Below are 18,628 nucleotides of genomic sequence, written 5' to 3'. Positions count from 1 at the left end.
AACAAAACATATGATACTAATTCAAGTGTTAACAACAAATTGTCTATTGTAGCTGGAAAACAGAGAGACATTGCCCCGAAAAAGCAACACTAACCTAACAATTGTTAAATGTTCATATTTAACATACATTCTAGCATATTCATCAATCAGGTACTTCTGAAGGTAAGAAAAAATACAAGCAAATGGGTTAACAAATTCTATATAAGTAATAAGGAAAAATCAAAGGCAAGTGAGAATAAATTTGAGCTAAGAAACATGAAAATATTTTGGGTGCACATGCATGTGAAATTTAATACAATTCCTACTTCAGGCCTCACAGATCACACATTTCTGCATTTTTCAGACCTTACTTTCAGAAGTTTTATTTTTTCACACATGGTTTCAGAAGGACTGCTGTCTCTTTAATGGTGAAGTTCTGCCCTTCGGTTCACACAACATATTCCCACTAACTAACCAGCTTAAGGACTACCATGGAAAATGTGAGGTAGCTTGTTGCCTCTATTTTCCATTTTTTCCCAATGTGCTATTAGGCTATTCATAATGAATATAAAATGATCTTTTTTAAATTAACAATTAGGACAAACAAAGGCTGTAATATTTTACAAACTTATTTGCTGCAAAATACTAGATATGTGTTCAAGGCCTCAAACTTTCAGACGTTTACTACTGAGTTCTGACTTCTTTTCATTCTACTGGCGCTCTCAACAGCTTATGAACATAAAGCAGGGCCTTGCTAAACGTTAGGATACCTACTCTACACAAGAAATCAAGAAATGCATCAATCAACAAAAAAGGAACAGAAAAAATAATAAAAACCACATTCTGTTCTATTACTGTGGCAATGCTAAATGGTGTTTTAATTATTCATATGAGTAACTCTAATGGATTGGTAAATGTGAGGTATAGCATATCTCCGTTTTTTTTTTTTGTTTTTAAGTCTTGTGTCCCAGTTCAGGAATGTGGTTCCTTTGAGGAATACAGAGGGGGTACCTGAATACTTCTTTGCATTTGATTCTACACACTCAAATGCTGTCCTGTTCTGGATCCAGAATGCCACAAGATCAACTTGCTTCTCAGCAAATCCATACAGAAAGTCACGCACTCTCACACAGCCTGTAACAGCCATGGGACACAAGCACCGGGCAGGAGCAGCTCTTGACGGGTCCTGCCATAGCCAGTGATCAAATTCTCAGAGCTGCAACTTGAAAGAGGAGGCAGCCAATATTCCACATCTTGACATCCCACTGAGAAAATGAGGATAAAACAACGAGCTAGTGAATATCTTTGGGAAGAGAAGCTAGGGTCTAAATTCTGTGTCTGCCTTGCAGAACTACTCCTTTTTCATCAACATGCCAAACTGTGCATCTTTTGCAAGCAGCTCTCTGGGCTATGCCATTCTCACTCATTCCAACCATGTTCAGGCTGCCCACCCAGTAGCTACGTGCAGGTAGCAACTATGCCTCTTATCCCAAGAGAAACACTAATAGCACGGAGAAAGCTGCAAAACCCCTGAGTGAAATTCTGGGGAGAGGTGTTTTTCAAACAATAACAGTGAGCTTCACAAAGAAGACCTAAGGGCACAGAGCTCCAAAACTCTGACCTCTTTTCATGTCAGCATGCCACATAAAGGATTAACCAACCACTTCTGCCTATATTATTTATTAATCTCACTCCCCCCTTACTTAGCAGTTTCCTCCTTAAGTCCTGGCATCTCGTTTCCATTTCCCTCACAATTTTGTGTCCTCTTCCTCCTAGATTATCATCTACCAGAAATTCCACCTCCCCATCCACTGCCCACATCCCAGTCTTCATCCTGGCTCCCTACCACGCTCTGTGTCTGGACAAGATCCACACTTACTCCAAGTTTATCGCTTTCCTGCTCTTCCAAACTTATGAAGCAGATTTTCACTCAGCTGCCCTCACCTGCCAGGACAAGAAGCAGTGCATGGAAGCTGGAAAAAAGGGCTCATGGGCTCCAGCCACCAGGAGAGCAGGGCTTTGTCACTAGAAACCCCAGGTGGAAATGCATGCTGTGTGTCTTATTTAGTTCAAAGCTGAAATGTTTTTGTCTAGAATGTCTGTTTGTATCTCAAGTCACAAAGAAGCCATTAGTACCAATAATGTGTCATTACGGGGGCGTTGGCAGAGACTCTGCAGCTAAGGTTAATTTGAGATGCATAATTTAAAGCAGAACTAAAATCCCTTCATTTCACACTTTAATGACTGAATTCAAATCATTCTTCAAATTTGACACAGCAGCTCTTAAGGGGACACCTGCCTTTTTGCCTCTCTCTTTCTCCGCCCCCCCCCCCTCCAATTTTTAAGTAAAATAGAAGCTATTTTACTTCTTCTGTTCCAGAAGAAGAAGGTACAGATTTTCCCTTCACAATCACTTTAAACTGTTTTCCCCTCACATTTCATTTCAGCAGCTTAATTTTTCATACTTCACACATATCATTCTGACATGTCAGAACATGCCTGATACAGGCCACTTCTATCACTTAAAAAAAAAAAAACACTCAGTGTTAAAAATTTCACTCATGGCAACCTCAGTGATTCTGCCAAGAAGAGCTGACAACACTGCTTATCTTAAACATACCACATCACTTAGGTAACAGTAGTATCTGCACAATTCTCTGTCCTTCATATTCCTACTCTCAACATCCTGCTAAAATATAGAAGAGACACAACCCTTGTTTTTCACACTGAAAACTGAGGCAAAGACTCAGGATGCTGTGGTTCAACGAGTGCTTCAAGCTTGTCCAAGTCTCCCAAATCCACTGATAATTTGTTTTGTCAGGCAACTTCCCTGAGCACAGCTGATAAAACACCGAAAATAATTAAGCAAAAACTCATCACAACATAATGAAGCAGCGTGATAGGGAGATCTCCGTGCTGCTGAAGTGGAGTTTTAACAGCTCTCTATCAAATGCCTTCTGACTCTTACTGTGGAGTCTTTAAAAAAGCTCATGTAATGTTACCAAAATGTATAGAAACATTCAGCGATTTTAGTCGTCTGACACTCAATTTGGGGTTTTTTTTTTGAATTTTCAAGAAATCACAGTTCAAGCACACAGACATTCTTTGGAGATCTGCCCTCCATGCTAAAAATGGCAATGGAATTGCACGGGGTGGGGGGGATGTAGGGGAAGAAAATTCCAAGAAATCTTTGAGTCGTCCATTGTTCATCAGGTTTTTGGAGCAGAGAACGGAATGCCATCAAGCTAAAAATGACAGTGCTATTTTCTGATCTCTAAGTGATGTCAATCCTTCATAAAGATGCAAGTGCTGAGAAAATTTTTCTGTACAAAATTCTAAAAATGGCTTTTAAATTTTGTTAGTCGGGGGGGGAAGCCCCCAGAGCTAAAAGAGGCACTTGAGTTTTACCTCCTATTTAGGTGTGCTTTTGAATACTGAGAGTATTAAGCTTCACAGCTTTGTGCTATCTGTGACTCAGACTTGCTGCCACAGGTGTCAAGAGACCTGGGACCTAACTGGAGCTTTGTAGAAACCTGCTGCTTTGGATTTTTTTTTTTTTTTTTTACTATATATTAAAAAAATTCACCCACAAAGGGAGACAAAAAGCAGGCTTTCACACTCAGCACAGACCTAAATCTTTTCAGTCAACAGATTCTACTGTCTAGTTAACTTTCACCTAGCAAAGCAGATTTTCCTCCTGTTTCATTCTTAAGGTTTTCAGAACACACAACATAAGCCCAAAAGCTGAAATGGCTTGAATAATGTTCTGAGAATAACACATCTAATCTGGCACGCCAACACACTATTTTTTAATTGTAGCTCATTAAAGATGTAGTAGAAGAAGAATTATTATATTCACTTCCAGCACTGTTCTGTCAATGCAGTGAGATAATCATGCTGCTGTATCATACATAAAGCAACATTTATGCATAGTGATTTAGGTAATCTAATGGAAAGGCAGAAAGCAGTGATTCACTCCTTGTTCTATCTGTTGCTGCAACATGGATTTTGCCTATCACAAGGCTCAAGCAGGCACAGCGACTGGTTTTAAATGTTAGTAAAACAGAGACCTGGAAAATGAAAAAAAGCCAAGTCAAGTCAGTTGAAATGCTGAAACAAACAAACAAACAAAAAATCTGGATTGCAGACAAGAAGTACTTTACAGAGCAGCGTACAAATACAGGCCTCTGAGGTAATTTAAACCAAATGCAGGCTGAAACTTAAGTAGTTTGGTGAGTCAGCACAGTAAAAGGACACTAAAATTACACGCGAGAATCGTGCAACCCTTTTTTTTTAATCACACATTTTATTTTATTTCAAATTTACCAGAAAACACATTCATTGTCTCCTCTGCATTGTGCCTCCTTCGCCTCCTTTGGGATAACACCTCTACCTTCCAGAAATAAACTGCATGCAGGTTGACTAGCTGTGAACTCTCATGTCTAGGACTTTATTTTCCCTGTCACAAAAATTTCACCTATTGACCATGAAAACGTTAATAAACAATGATTGGCATGAACGCTAACAACTACCTTCCAAGTAACAACTACTTTCCTCTGGAAATAAAACTAAAAAAATAATTAAAACCAAAGCTGTGTAGAATCATTACAAGCTCTGAAAATGGTGAATGCCTCCCAGATTCTGCCATTCCAGAGTTTTCAGCCACCTACCACTTAGTGCAGACCAGAATTTCAAGGCTAAACACGCTTAACATCAGTCAAAGAAAGGCTTTGCTTTATATTTGCCTCAAACATTTTTAAAACCACCATCATTTTTAAACTTACAAAGCAATTTTCATCTTCATTTTCATCTCATTCTTGCCTCATACTTTCACAAGAACGTAATTCTGTGAAAGCCACAACAATTGCTTGTTCAACAGAGACTGCCACTCTCTGAAGTGCTTTCTGAGATAGAATTGTACGGATAGACGTGGGTAGCAATGAATAATCCAAAAATATCCACAATAGATAACGAGCAAAGTCTAGAAAAAAAAAAAAAAAACATACCACGTACTGCAAATGCAGCCTAAATTGGAACGAATGCCTACAGCAGCAATAGCACAGGAAGACCAAAATGTTATTGTATGTTACTGGCATGCAGCCATAATTACAAAAAATACTGCAGTATTCCACAGTAACAGTGTAAAGTATTACCATTACAAACAAAGCAGCTGCAGCACCCTGCCCACAGCAACCACGTTGCAGAGAGTCAGGGGAAAAGAGGGTGGCCAGTTGCTAAAGGACTCCTCACTGCAGAGGGTGGGTGGTCCACGTGCCCGGGGGACCGCTTGGACTCGATGATCCAGTGGGTCCTTTCCAACCTAGTGATTCTACGATTCTCTTCACACTCTGGTTCCTCTCCGTGGGGCCATGAAGGACTGCTGCTGGGTAGCAAAGCGCTCCCACATGAGCTCCAGCAGCAAGCCCTCTAGCAAACAGGAAGCCCACTGTTCACTCTGCGTTTGGGCTCTTGTCATAGCATGCCTTCTACCATATCTGCATTTTTACAGTCTCTCTTATTCAAAAAAAATCTTTCCTATTCCAGCTCCTCTGTGCTAACCTCTGTGTTTACTCTGCCCCTTCTTACACTCTGCCAATAGGTTTTAACAATGGGCTAATGAGAGGCTCCTAAGCATCCGTTGACATATGCTGCCACTACGATGGCTATCATTCTCCTCCATAGATGGCAAGGAGTCACTCCAGTATGTATCAGCAAAGCAGGAGATGGCATGCACAACAGTTTATTGACAATGCTCTTCTCGATAGCTCTACCCAAAGTCCATCAGCACAGTCCCACCAGGGTAAACAGAAAGACATGAAATGTTACAATTAAGTCAGCCTGCTCACTAGCATGCACAACACACAAATCAGTGTTGTAGAAATAGCATCATTTGTAGAAACAGCATTTATCAGATTTGGTTTCTACACAGATCATTAAAAAAGACCAGCTAAGGAGCCACATGTTTTCTCCAAACTTCACACACTTGCAGAACTAACAATAAGAGGAAAATAAATGCAAAACCCTGAACAGCAAGAGTAGTAGAGAAGAAAACACTGTTCAAATCATAGATACTTATTTCCAACTCATCCCTCCTATATGGGCTGCAAACACTACAGAATCTCCAAGTGAAACTGCAAAGCCTGAGCTTTGCCTCAGCTACCAATGCTGTCTCAGGTATTTGGCATCTCCCCATAATTCAAAAACTCTGAAGTTAAGTTCAAAATGCACAACATCAGCTGTTTGGGCAGTATCTTTTGAATACCTTCCCCAATCACCAACTCCTCTTGTCTTTCCCGTACCAGCTTTTCTCTGCCAAACACAAAGGGGACTGTAGTATATATACACAATAAAAATATAAGCAATAAACTGCAGTAATATATGCAATATAGACTGAAATACTGCATTTTTGTACCCTCAAACTATTCACTGGCTTATGGATTCCAAGTCCCACAGGGAGTGCTGCAAATCCACATAAAATCTCTAGGTGCTGGATTTGACTTTCTGACGTACGTAACAGATGTGTAAAGTAACACATAACCAGATGCCTCTCTAGTAAATGCACAGCTTACAGAATGAAAAACCCTAAAAACGTTGTGTCCAAGAGCAAAGTGGAAGAGGAAAAATAAGAACAGAGTCCTGTATACAGAAAGGAAAGAAATGTTTAGGTTTTATGAAATTCTTTTTAAACTGTCATACTTTTTCATGTCTGTAATTCAGCTATGGCATCATGAGAGAGCACTTTTTAGGAGGTGGGGAGCCCAGCCACAGTGGCCTGGTTTGCTTCATGCCAGGCTGATCATCTCTTACTTGGTGTCTGTGAATTTTGCTCCTACCTTCAAAGCTGCCACCATGACTCCAAAGACCTTTTTCCAGAAGGAAGGTCTAACTCGGAAGAAAAACTCCTCTGGAAAAAAAGCATATGGCTGTTGTAAGAGTGGAGAGGCCTCTCTCCACTCCCTGAAGTTGGTGTGTTTTGGCCACAGGGGCTTGGAGAAAATGTCTGGTGTGCTGTCACAGTAGCATTCTAAGGCAAAGGAGAACAGTGGGTCAGAAAAAGGCAAGAACTTATTTAAAAGCCCCAGTTTAGACCTTCTGGCTACTCTCATTCTATGGAGCAAGTTAAAACCACTCTCTACTAGAAACTGTGTGAACCACTGACTTCAGATCTGGATCCTGCCTTTTGCATAGCTGCTGGTAACTTGGATCCAAGAGTTTGGTTCAAGCTCTTATCTATTCCATACTAAAATAACTTATACCATACATCCTTTATAATAAATACCATCACAGTGAGGAAGCACAGTGATGGCATGGTTCACATTTACATGACTCTTTTGAAAGCCAATGCACATGGTTTAAGAAAAGTGTTGGAAATACTGCAGTTTTCCAATATTTTGCCTTATGTGGTTTACAGCCAGCATAGTCAATGGCTGCCCAAGCTTCACTCATCTTCACGTGATGTGCTAAGCAGTGCAAGCTCCAGGTAATGCTCACCAGCACAGAGCAGAGCAGGCACAGCTGTGTCCCACTGCAACGGTGCCCTAGGCTGTGCCATTGCCCTCTCCCAGCTCCCCACAGCAAAGATCTCCATTCTCTGTCCCCACCATCTCCTCTTTACAAAGGCTCACACACACTTACAGAAACAAATGAACAATTCCATTATGTGCCGGGCAGCCTGTGCACTTTCTTTCTGATTCACAATAGAGGCGCTCCATTGAAAAGATCCATATACAGCGGGAAAAAAAATTCAAAAAATCTAAGCAAGTCTCCAGCAAGCACACATATTATCAAAGCCTCATTTGCACTTAACACAAGTTGCTTTGGGAACTATTGCAGCTGACTTGAGGGGAAAACACAAACAAACAAATAACAACCTCTTTTTTCCATTAGCTAGAGGGAAGAAAGAAAAAAAAGAAACAAAAATTCCAAACTGGTGCCATCTTTGTTGAAGAGCTCCACAAAACTAATGGTTTAGGAGAGCTAAGGAGCATGGATGGGGGACAATTTGTGACTGATCACTGCCATCTGAACATGGCATGCTGACAGCTGAAAGAAGAGCAAAGAAAGGCAAAACAAAACAGGCATGTGTTTAATCGGGCAGGCTCAGTTCCCCATATTCACTCCCAGTGAAAAACAAGGCAGGAGAAAGTTGGTCCTTCCGCCTGCTCAGCTCAGCACCCACGTAACTCCCTGGCACACACCACAGGACCTCCAGGCACATGAAAGAGGGCATTATTTCTTCACGTGCTAAAAAATTAATCAAGAAAGAGCAGGACTAGCAATACAATTTAATATCTCTTAAAATGTGTCTCTTGCCACCAAAGAACTTCCCTTTCTTTAATACTCTGCCAATGAGCTCCTGCACTCTCTGATACAAAGACAACTAAACAGGATTCAACAATTTTGTGACTGCAACAGAGAGCCCATCGAATGACTATAAACGTCATTGAGATGTTTCAAAAATACCTTTCCCTGAACTTCAACATGTGCCTCCTCAGAGAGCAACAAGGCAGCAGATACGAACGGAAAATCATGCACATTACCCTGGTGTGACGTCAATGAAAAAAAAAGACAGGAAAAAAGTATTTTGATTTATGCTCTGCAGAGGCTAAGGAGGAATGCTTGCCACCTGGAGAGTGGGACGGAGCGAAAGCGAAGGTGGGCAGAGAGTGAGCACACATGGGTCACTGCAACGCACTACTCCCTCCCTCACCACTTTGGTCAGGACTGTCGCCCTATGCCTGAAACAGGGCTTGCTCCAGAGAGCAAGGCATATCCCCACCTGAGCCACAGGGATAGCAGGAGAGAAGGGAGGGTAAGAACCAGAGCCCCTAAAGGTTGTATGGCAGCGGTTTCAAACTGATTTCCTTTAATACCTCATCTCACAACTACAAAAATCGCTTCAAAGTCCTACTGAAAGAGCCTTATATTCCTGTTCAGGCTTACAGTCCCTAGTCAAGACCTGCACATAAAAAGGAGTTGTCTACACTGATTTGTGAAAGTTTTGAACTTTTTGGATAAATCAGTACAAATGCCTACGGTACTATTACAATTTCCCAAGCAATGGCTCCTGTCCACTGACCAGAAAGGAAATACTTAGCTCCCTGCAGCGAGCCTGTTGATTTCAAAAAGAAACTTAATAGTTCTATTCCTACAAAGCAAACACAGAGCAATCACTAGGGGACGGCTATGCTCTCCTCTCTTCTGAAACCCAGAAAGCAAATGTCTGCAAGTGCCACCAGCCAATGGGTTTTGATATTCTGCACATTTGTGGACTATAGTCCCTTGCTTCTTCCATGTTACATGGGTTCTTCTGATTCTGCAGTTTTCTTACAGTAATTCTGTGTCTTTCAGCACACTTGTGGGTCAGAACAGAGTAAATAACTTGAAATTTTTATTTAAGAAAGAGACTGGTGGTTTTTAGTTTTCATTTATGCAGCGTTTTCAGTGGTTAAGAGTTTCAAAATTGCAATATTTTCTTGTTACTAGACAAAAAAAGTCAGAAGTCATTCTTTTCTAATAAGAAATGAAAATTAAAAAAAAAAAATTAAGACTAGCGGGGAAAAGGTGAGCTTTTCCCTGCAACTCATGATTGCTTTTATTAAAAGAAAGTATTAACTTGGGACAACACAATTCAGCTTCAGTCAGCGAACTCTTAGTTCAGCTGCTATTCAAATATCCAAGTGCAATTTGCAACTCTAGTTATGAAAGGGGACATTATTTTCTTTATACTTTTAACTCCATTTGCTCTAAAACACACAGACGAAGCAATTAAGGCAGACATTATTAAATGTGGTGTAGAATTTAGTCTCTGTCTCTGTTACAAAGATTGGTATTTCAATGAGGTGTTTAGACATAAAAATAAGAACTATGAATTTAATACAAAAATATCACTGAAGAATGCTGTAAAATCAGATTACTCACGACATTATCACCAACAGTAAGAGAACTGCACACACATTTTTCTGGCTATGCACTATATGTTCTTCAATAGCTTTCTGCTACAGCATTCCCATATGATATAGATTCCAAACTCGGAAATATTTAGACACATGCCTAACTTTCCGGGAAGAGAACCATTGATTTAAACACGGCTTAGCCCTTATAAATATTAGAATGATTGCCTCTTTGCAGGACAGGACCTCATGGGGCCCATTTTCAAAGAGGTACGTGCATTACACATTTTTACTGCTGTTTCTGGGTTTGCCATTAAAGTTCTCTCCCTTCCTCTCCCATCTGCTTTTATTGCCATTGACAGAAATATCACAACGCTTCCAGATAAATAACAACCAGTTTAATTACAAACTAGCTGTAACTTATGACAAGAACCTCCAATCACTTACCTCAAATCATATCAGTGTTTCAAGATGCAATTGTAAATCTCCTTTTTCCCCCCTCTCTCACAGGAGATGCTGCAGCCTTTTTTTTCTGTTGTTTTGCATTAAAACTCTTTCCTTGTGCTCCAAGATCTTAAACAAAAACAAAGCAAGAAACACTCAGAATGAAAACGTCATTTTAAGCGATTGGTGGGTGGTTCAGGGGAAATCTCTGACCTTTCTCCAATGTATATTTCAATACCTAAAGCAAGTGTGATAACTCCCCAGCAGAAGCAGCATGAATGCTCTTCTGTGGGCTGTACTTTAACAAAACAAACATGAAAAAAACCCACTATTTTAGACCTCTCAAAAACGTTATTTTTAAAACTTGCAAGACAGCATACTGAAGTATTCATTTAAAGTAAAATCCAGTATATACCAGACTCCATAAATTTGCAAAGGTGAAAAGGGAAGAAAGTCCCGAGACACAAATCAGAAGGAGAATTATTATGTAAAGCATCACACTGTTACACAGGAGAGCAATCATCAGTTTTATTATTACTACAACTACTGTTAGTACCACTAATAACACATACATGGCCATCTCTCTAAATCATCACTGAGTTACTGTAGTATTTCTGTAGTAGCAGCGTGGGGGAAGTAGTAGCCGTGCTTGAGAGGCAGTGCAGCACTAGCACTACAAAACCCAGCGCAGCTGACGAGAGAGGAAGGAAGGGAGGAGGAGCAACGAACCATATGAGTAAGACAAATTGGCAGGTCTCTAATACAATCAATTTTGACATTCTCCACCATCACCAAAAAAGGGCTGAAGGGTTTTGACTTTTCAGCAAGTGCTGCTACCAGAACACTTTCTCACCGCCCCCCTGTTTCACCCTCCTCCCTCTCTCCTACCTGCTGGAAAGGAGGCCAGGAGCCGGCTGGGTATGCAAGCCTCCAGACTTCCCCTGGCCTCAAAAAGCAAAGGCTGCCAGCCAGTGCAGAGTTCACTTTTCCTCTGAGAGCACGGTCTTGCATTTGCATGGCCCCTCCAGATTACAGGCATCCCAGTTATTTCTCTACAAACAACTTTTTAGGACCAACAATTGTATTTCATTCTTGCTTTGTAAAAATAGTGAAAGACAAACATTCCCATGGCTACACCTGTGACTACCCCCATTGAAGCCAACAAACTTTCACAACACAACAAAGAGGAGGACTTGACCTTGCCTGCATGTAAGCCAGACTGCTTTGGTTTTCTTCCTCAGCTAGAGGAGATGAACAGCTAGCTCTGAATATTTTCCCTGGCTTTTAATTAAGAAACTGAGATGTTATCCACAGCCTTCTGTGGCTGTATGTATTTCAGAAAACACAACTTTCCCAGAAGCAGACAGAAATTCAAACAGTACAGCTTTCTACATTGCATTTTATTCCCACCACTCCCTGACCCCCACACTCCCAGAGACAACAACACAAAACTCAGAGCAAAGACCAACATACAAATAAGGAGGTAAAAGGGCTTCTCCTGACACCTGCACAGAAGCTGAGCCTGTCACCACTCCGTGAAGCTGCCTATGGTACGAACAAATTCAAATTACTCCGTTTAAATCACCCAGCTCCCTGACTCCACCCTGCTTGCTCTCGCTTACGTGGTGGTTGCTGCTTGCTTCAAGGAGCCTGCTCTCACTCTACACGAGTAAAGGTTGCAACAGTCAAGCCCACAGAATTGCAGTAATAGGACAAAGCTCTCTAAAGCTGTGACATAAATCCAGAGAAGGCTGGAAGTTCAAAGTGAAATGAGGACACTCTGTCCATGACTCATGCTACTTAGAAACCATTCTTAATTTAAGAAAAAGTGTTAAAGGGATTATTTTATGGAGTGTCACCCTGCTGAATCAATCTCGTTTTTTTTCCCCCGACTCAAATACCAGGTGGCTGGGGATTCTATTTTAAGACCAAAATCAGCATAAAATCCTCCAGTTCTAACTTATGTACGTACATTTTTTAACGCTCTGCTTAAAGAGACAAATAATGTTGTTTGAAGGACAGATTCCCAGCTACCCTCCAGGGTTTTTGCATGACCTATGGGCAAATGCTATGTGACACTTCCTGAAGGGCTGAAATAGCTCTGAATGACACTTGAGCTTCTACAGTGCAACTAAAGTATGAGAGTTTGGCTTCTAATGCACATTATTGCTTCACTTCAGTTTTCCTGTGCCTCAGTTTCCCCTTCCTCTGCAGCAAACGTTATAGTATTCTCCAGTCTCAAAGGGCTGATGCAAGGAACAGAACACTCGTGCTGATTTAGTGGATATCTGATAACGTGGACAAAGTTAAAGCTCTTTCAAACTGAAGTGAGGCTGAAACCTCACGTCCACAGAAAAAGACCCTGTAAACCAAAATGAGGAGTGAGTCATCAGTATGTCGCTCAAACTGTTTTGCTAGATAGTCATTTCACTAGTACAACTCCCTTCTCCTGGGTGCTCCCAGCAAGCGTGGGGGAGACTGAATGGATTCACTGTAGTCACACAACAGCTTTACAGCTGCTGAAAAAAAGGCCTATTGTAGCCCTGCATTTTACTGTCTCGAGTAGCATACATTAATTTGCTGTACAGCTTCCATTACCCATCTGATCCTTACAGAAAAAGGAGCAGCAAAATCAGGGTTTGCCAAATCAAGAGAGATTTAAACTCTGACAGAGGATTATTTTTTTTTTATTTTCTAAAAAAAAAAAAAGTAACAATTTATACAGCAGAGGATGCAACAAGAAAAATTCTGTGTGACTTTAAATTGGTTTTTTGCCCCTTTTTGCTACATCATCATACCGTGAGCCAAAATTCACTATCAGTAAGGGTGCTCTTCCCGCAGACACTGTCTGCTCACGGCTTGTATCTCTGTGAATTTATGATATTTGCCAAATAACCTGAATGGTATCAAAACCAACTGTGGACTCTTAATACCGAACTATTCAATCACACACACAAAGCACCACACAACAGGTATTTCTGCCAAGTCCAGCATATATGTGAGTAGATTTGACAGCCCGTTCGTAAATGTCTTTATTTTTCTCTTTAGTGTGTGGGCATGAATCAGGAAGGAAGGACAGTCTTCAATTAAGTGCATTCCTCCCAGCATTCAACTACTCCACTCTCCCCCTTCTGGAGAAATGAATGCAGCTTCAAACAAATTAAAGGAGTATTTTTTCAGCTCTTTCTTTCTTCCCAATGTAGTAAGTGAGGTGATGCTTGGCTCCTCTAGTCCCTAACAGAGCCAACTGAAGGCTCACTCTGAAGTACAAATCCCCATTCCACCCATACATGCAGCATAAACCCTGCCAGCTACAAAGAAGCCAAATTCTGCCAGGTTCTCCTGTAATCTGCAGCTTATCGTGTGGTACTGCTAGCCCTCAAGAGTAAAATGATAGTCGATCAGCACACATTTCTCCAAAATGCAGTACTTCCCCCAAAAGCTACGAGACTGGATAGAAATAATTCTCTCTGCCTTCTGACTGTGAAGCTGCAGGGACACAATAGGTGCTGTGGCCGTCTGCACTCAGAAGGCAGAAATATTTTGCTTTTCAAAGAAAGGTGAGATAGACAATAGTCCTTGCTTAAGCCTTGGATCTTAAGAAAACCTTAAATATTATGAGAGTAACAGCCTGATAAAATGCCACCAGTGGGACCCCTCTTTTGCCCCAGCTTTCCTTCATTTCGCAGCAGTGCCTCTCTCAGAAGGCCGATACAGCTGAACGGACTGAGCTGATTTTTCCATTCTAGTCAACTTGTACCTTCGCCATGTTAGCATGACTTGACTTTAATCAAAACCCAGGAAAACCTATGGCAGTGGAAACAAAAGGATCTAGTAAAGACAGCAATAAAGTCACAGGACAAACTACAGAGCAAGACTCGGCTCATCTCTTTAGAGTTAGGCAGACTTGTCCACCTCCAAGCCTGGGAGACAGGGAGCTGCCAGCTTCCCCCACTGTCCCTCAGTCCCCGCTGCAAGCAGTTCTGGGGTGGGTCTGGACAAGACAACTGTGGCACTATCATGCATGACAGGACGAGGCCAAGGCTGGATCAGAGCAGAGCAGATTGCTAGAATACGATCTCATTGTGGGACTGGCTCTAACGGATGGAAAAATGGCTGCACCGAGCTCTCGCACATCTCTTGTTGCTGCCCTCCCTTGCCTCTGCCTAGGATCTGGTAGGCTCAGTCCCTGTTCCCAAGTGGTATGTACTCTTTCTCTTGTCTTCAGCTCATCAGCACAAACGCTATAAAGTGCTCTCTTTCCTTAACACTCTGAGAGTGACTTTATCGCATGGTTTTTGGAGTGAGGAGCCACACTCACAGCCCTTGTGCCTTGATGCAGCGTGTTTATCATTAAGAGCTGACGCGCAGTCACACTCTCCTGTTTCCCCAGCAGGGTGTCAGGTCTTTCTAAGTTGTAATCAGCTCAGCCTCACCCAGCACAGACCTCAGGCTCTCCCTAGCATCCTCTTAAGTGCCTCCCTATACCAGCATCTTAGAGCACAGCACTAAGAGACTGACTGCATGACAAGTCGTCATCCTTGTCCTGTGGCAGGTGACCCTGTCATATGATTGTTTGTGCTCACTGAGGCACAACTGAAGACCAAGAGTGTCAGTGGATGAAGAGCTGAACACCACCCAGCCATCATCTCACTGGCCAAGTTGGTCTGGATAGTAACATCCTTTTGTACGCCCATGAAAAGCAACAGGCAAATATGTCTCTCTACTAAAGGGCACTTTTTAGTTCAGAGAGAGATGTTAAGAAAATGAAGTATGGTGTTATTTGCAGTATCCAGATACAGTTTGGGTTCTTCAAATGAAAGGCTCCAGAAAAAAACAAGACATTTCATGTTTCCAGACAGATGAGTCTGGTATTTTTTCCTATTACTTTCTGCTTTACTTAGTCAGTTTACCTACCTTCTAGCTATATGAGGTTGGATTTTGATATGTAGTTGTTTGCTGCTATATAGATAGACTGAACAATCAATATTTCTTATACCTATACTTATCTCCAGTGCCACAGAGTACAAGACGCTTCAGCAGAAACCTGTGGTGACCTTTGTTGCAGGAAACTTTGGAGGCCTGACCATTAGCTTTTTTTAGAAGAGAAATTTGACTAAGCCACAACCAGCTCGGCACCACTGTAGTTTGGTCCTACTTTTTGACATCAGCAAGACTATGCCAGCAGCTTGGCCAGCAGCTAAAATCTTCCAAGCAGAGGAACAAATGCTGTCCTCTGCCTGGATTCAGTGAGTTGGTCAGCTACAAAAGCTTGCTGGCTTTTGCAGCCAAATTCACTCTTTTAATCCAGGAGAGACAGGACACTGAGAAAGACAAAGCTTTTGTTTAAATCCACTTGACCAGATTTTTCTTCTTTTTTAAAAAAAACCCACACTGTACTACTGCTTTGGTTGTCTCTACTCTTACTTCCTTTTCTCTAGCACAAACCATAACATGAGCACTTCTGCAAGTACCTGACCACCCTCTTTAACATAAGGGCCTAAGTACTGTCTTCAGTGGCACATGATCTTGTCAGCAAGTCAGCACCAACTGCAAGACATAGGTTGTTACTGGTTAAGCATATAACCTACATTTGGCATTGTACAAGCTCCTTAAAGAAGACACAATCCTTCTTTCAGTAGATTTCTTCTTCCTAATTTCTGGTAACAGCCTTCCTTCTCTGAGGCCTACCTACACAAACCCTTCCCATTCAGTAATAACTAGGAAGGAAAGAAAGATCACTAAAGAAAGAAAAATAATGAAACATTTTACTAACTGGTACAACTACAAAACCAGATTGCTGAAGCGCACCTTTCTTTCCATCCCTTCATCCCACAAGGCCTCCACAGGGCACAGCTACCCACTGCTTTTGTTCAGATAAGGCATGCAGCTTTTGAAGTAAGTCTCCAGATAACATATCCTGCCCGGATTTTTGGTTGTGTTGTGGGATGGTCCCAAAGTACACAAACTGAATCCTTCCTGTGAGAAACTGAACGAGATGCATCATGTTCTCCACAGCATGCAGATAGCAGCACTGGGCTGCTCAGAAGTAACCCTGAAACGTGCTTGGTGTGAACCTCAGGATCCCAGCACCAAGCTTTTTACCATACAGATAATCTTCAGTTGGTCCATACTACCTGCTAATGTAGGCATAATCATAAAAAACAATTATTCTGTTGTCATTCATCTTTATGCCACCAAATATGATATTATCGTATTCTACAGTAACATTGGAAAGGCATAATAGCGACAGCTGCCGGAGTATCTTGAATGAACAATATAGAGAAAAGAGAGAACAGATCAAAGTAGTTTCAGCTACAATAACTAACCTAATTTCTGTAGTTTTACAAGTTCTTCTACTCTTCAAAATATTTTCTCCTTGTCTTACACTAACATAGCAAAGAATGGTTATAGAAAGGAAAAAGTAAAACAAACAGGTTAAAAGCAAAAATTACTACCTTTCCTCCACTAAACCCTATGAAAAATAATAAACTCTAGGCACTAGTTGTAAAAACAGCCAGCAGAAAACTTCAGGCAGTAGTGCTTTTTTGAACTATATTGTCATCTGAGCTTATGCCAAATATCCTCTGGCATTTTTTTCTCTCAGTGGATCTTATGTTCTCTTTCCAAATGTCATTAAAAAGACCCCCCAAAATCTTTAAATTTCTCACTACTAATTTAAGTAATAAGACAGTCATCACGCTTTTTTTTTTTAGTGCATGAAGGGCTAAGAATCTTATGACATGATGTCTAACTTTCTCCATTACCTTCTGTCACCTACTAAGAAGTACCTGCTGTGCCTATGGGGGTCTGCAGGCCACTGGCTAGAAGCCACACAATCCACCATGTTTGTTGAAAACATTATCAGGAAGGGGAAAAGCATATTTTCCTCATAAATTGTTTGCCTCTGGCCATAATGAGAGCGTAACAGTCAGGAGTTTCACTCGAAGTTGTTAAGAAATACCTGGTGATGGAAACCTTGCTTCCCCAGTGCAGGAAACCAACTAAACCTCATTGCTCCATCTATTCAACTTTTGTTAAACAGTTCTGAACCCAGCAGCAAATTTGTGAGCAGCAGTGACACTAAACACTGTGCCGAGGGCCTGGACAAGGCCAAATGAAATACTTTCCTAGTACTCAAATACTACTGGAAAATTTCTCTTCTCCTTTATGTGCCTTCCACTGGCCCGCCACACAGGAGAGGACTCTGAGCTCTTGAGGAGAAAGCCCAAGCACAGAGGAAGTATGTGTAAAATCCACAGCCCCACTACATCACCACTCTCTCTTTTCACGAATGAAAAGGGGCAAAATCAGCAGGGGAAGGTGGGCCCTGTCACAACTGCTACCATGCTGCTTGTCCTCTCTCTTCAAAACATTGCAGATCTCTGTTTGCTTCCTTCAAAAGTAATTGTTGCTATGTAAGAAACCATGTCCCTGGTTGGTTTATTACCTGGTCAGGTTTTAAGACAGCACAGCTTTGTGCCTAACTCCTCATCTTTCATTTTTGAGAGCCATCCGAGATGGTCTAGGATCTTTAAACTACATGGATTAGTGACCATGTACATGACAGAAACGGTGAGTTGTCCCATGGGCTCTAACCTGCCAGCTCGGCTGCACAGGCCAAGCACCATGTTAAACCCCCCATGAAACAGCCCTGGTCATGTCACTTTGGTTGTCTCTCTTGGGCTCCATTTGCCTCCCACAGAACATGAGAAAAAGGAGGACAGGAAAAGTGTTATCTATAGATTCAGGTACAGACAACACTGAGATTGGTTTCAGATGACACAGGACAAGTAGGCGTTTGGGGTTTTAGGGGAGAGGTGAGATAGAGAAAGGGTTTTTCCCCTAGAGAATCGAAACAAGGTGTTTTTCTTTAACATGATTAATAACATAAGACAGACAACGACACTATCAGGAACAAAGCTAAGTTTATGGAACATTCAAAATGCTCCATACGGCTACATATGTTATCTTAATTTTGGCAAACAGTTTGTAAACAGAAAAAAATCCCCAAACCTCTAATTTATTTAGGATATTGTGCTTCTTTATATACACACATGTACTAACATGGGATGCAGTGCCATTTAATCTCCCCAGCATTTATTCAGACCTACGATGAAAATACTTTCAACTTGCAAATTTTTGTCATGACAAAGCTAGCACTCAACAGTTTCATTTTCCAGTACCAACCACTGTGAATATTAATATTATATTGGTTTTTTCCAACATTCATCAATCTTACACCTTGGGTTTCTCTTCAGTGCCTACAGCTGGTGACTGCTACACCACATCAAAACCTTCTCATGACCACC

At 41.4% G+C, this 18,628-nt stretch overlaps 1 protein-coding gene across 16 annotated transcripts in view; it reads right to left on the bottom strand.

The window, feature by feature from the left end:
• The window catches only part of ATXN1 (ataxin 1), a 282,081-nt gene that overhangs the window by 158,749 nt on the left and 104,704 nt on the right, over positions 1–18,628 (bottom strand). For 13 of the 16 annotated variants that reach the window (XM_054058377.1, XM_054058379.1, XM_054058380.1 and 10 more), the window contains one exon: positions 10,320–10,445. The exons of the other annotated variants lie outside the window; for them this stretch is intronic. The gene's annotated coding sequence lies outside the window, so the exon portion shown is untranslated. The remainder of the gene's footprint in view (positions 1–10,319; positions 10,446–18,628) is intronic. 16 annotated transcript variants of the gene reach the window in all.

Source organism: Cuculus canorus, chromosome 2, assembly GCF_017976375.1.
Source record: "Cuculus canorus isolate bCucCan1 chromosome 2, bCucCan1.pri, whole genome shotgun sequence".
NCBI lineage: Eukaryota > Metazoa > Chordata > Aves > Cuculiformes > Cuculidae > Cuculus > Cuculus canorus.
This window is presented reverse-complemented; position numbering and strand designations above follow the sequence as displayed.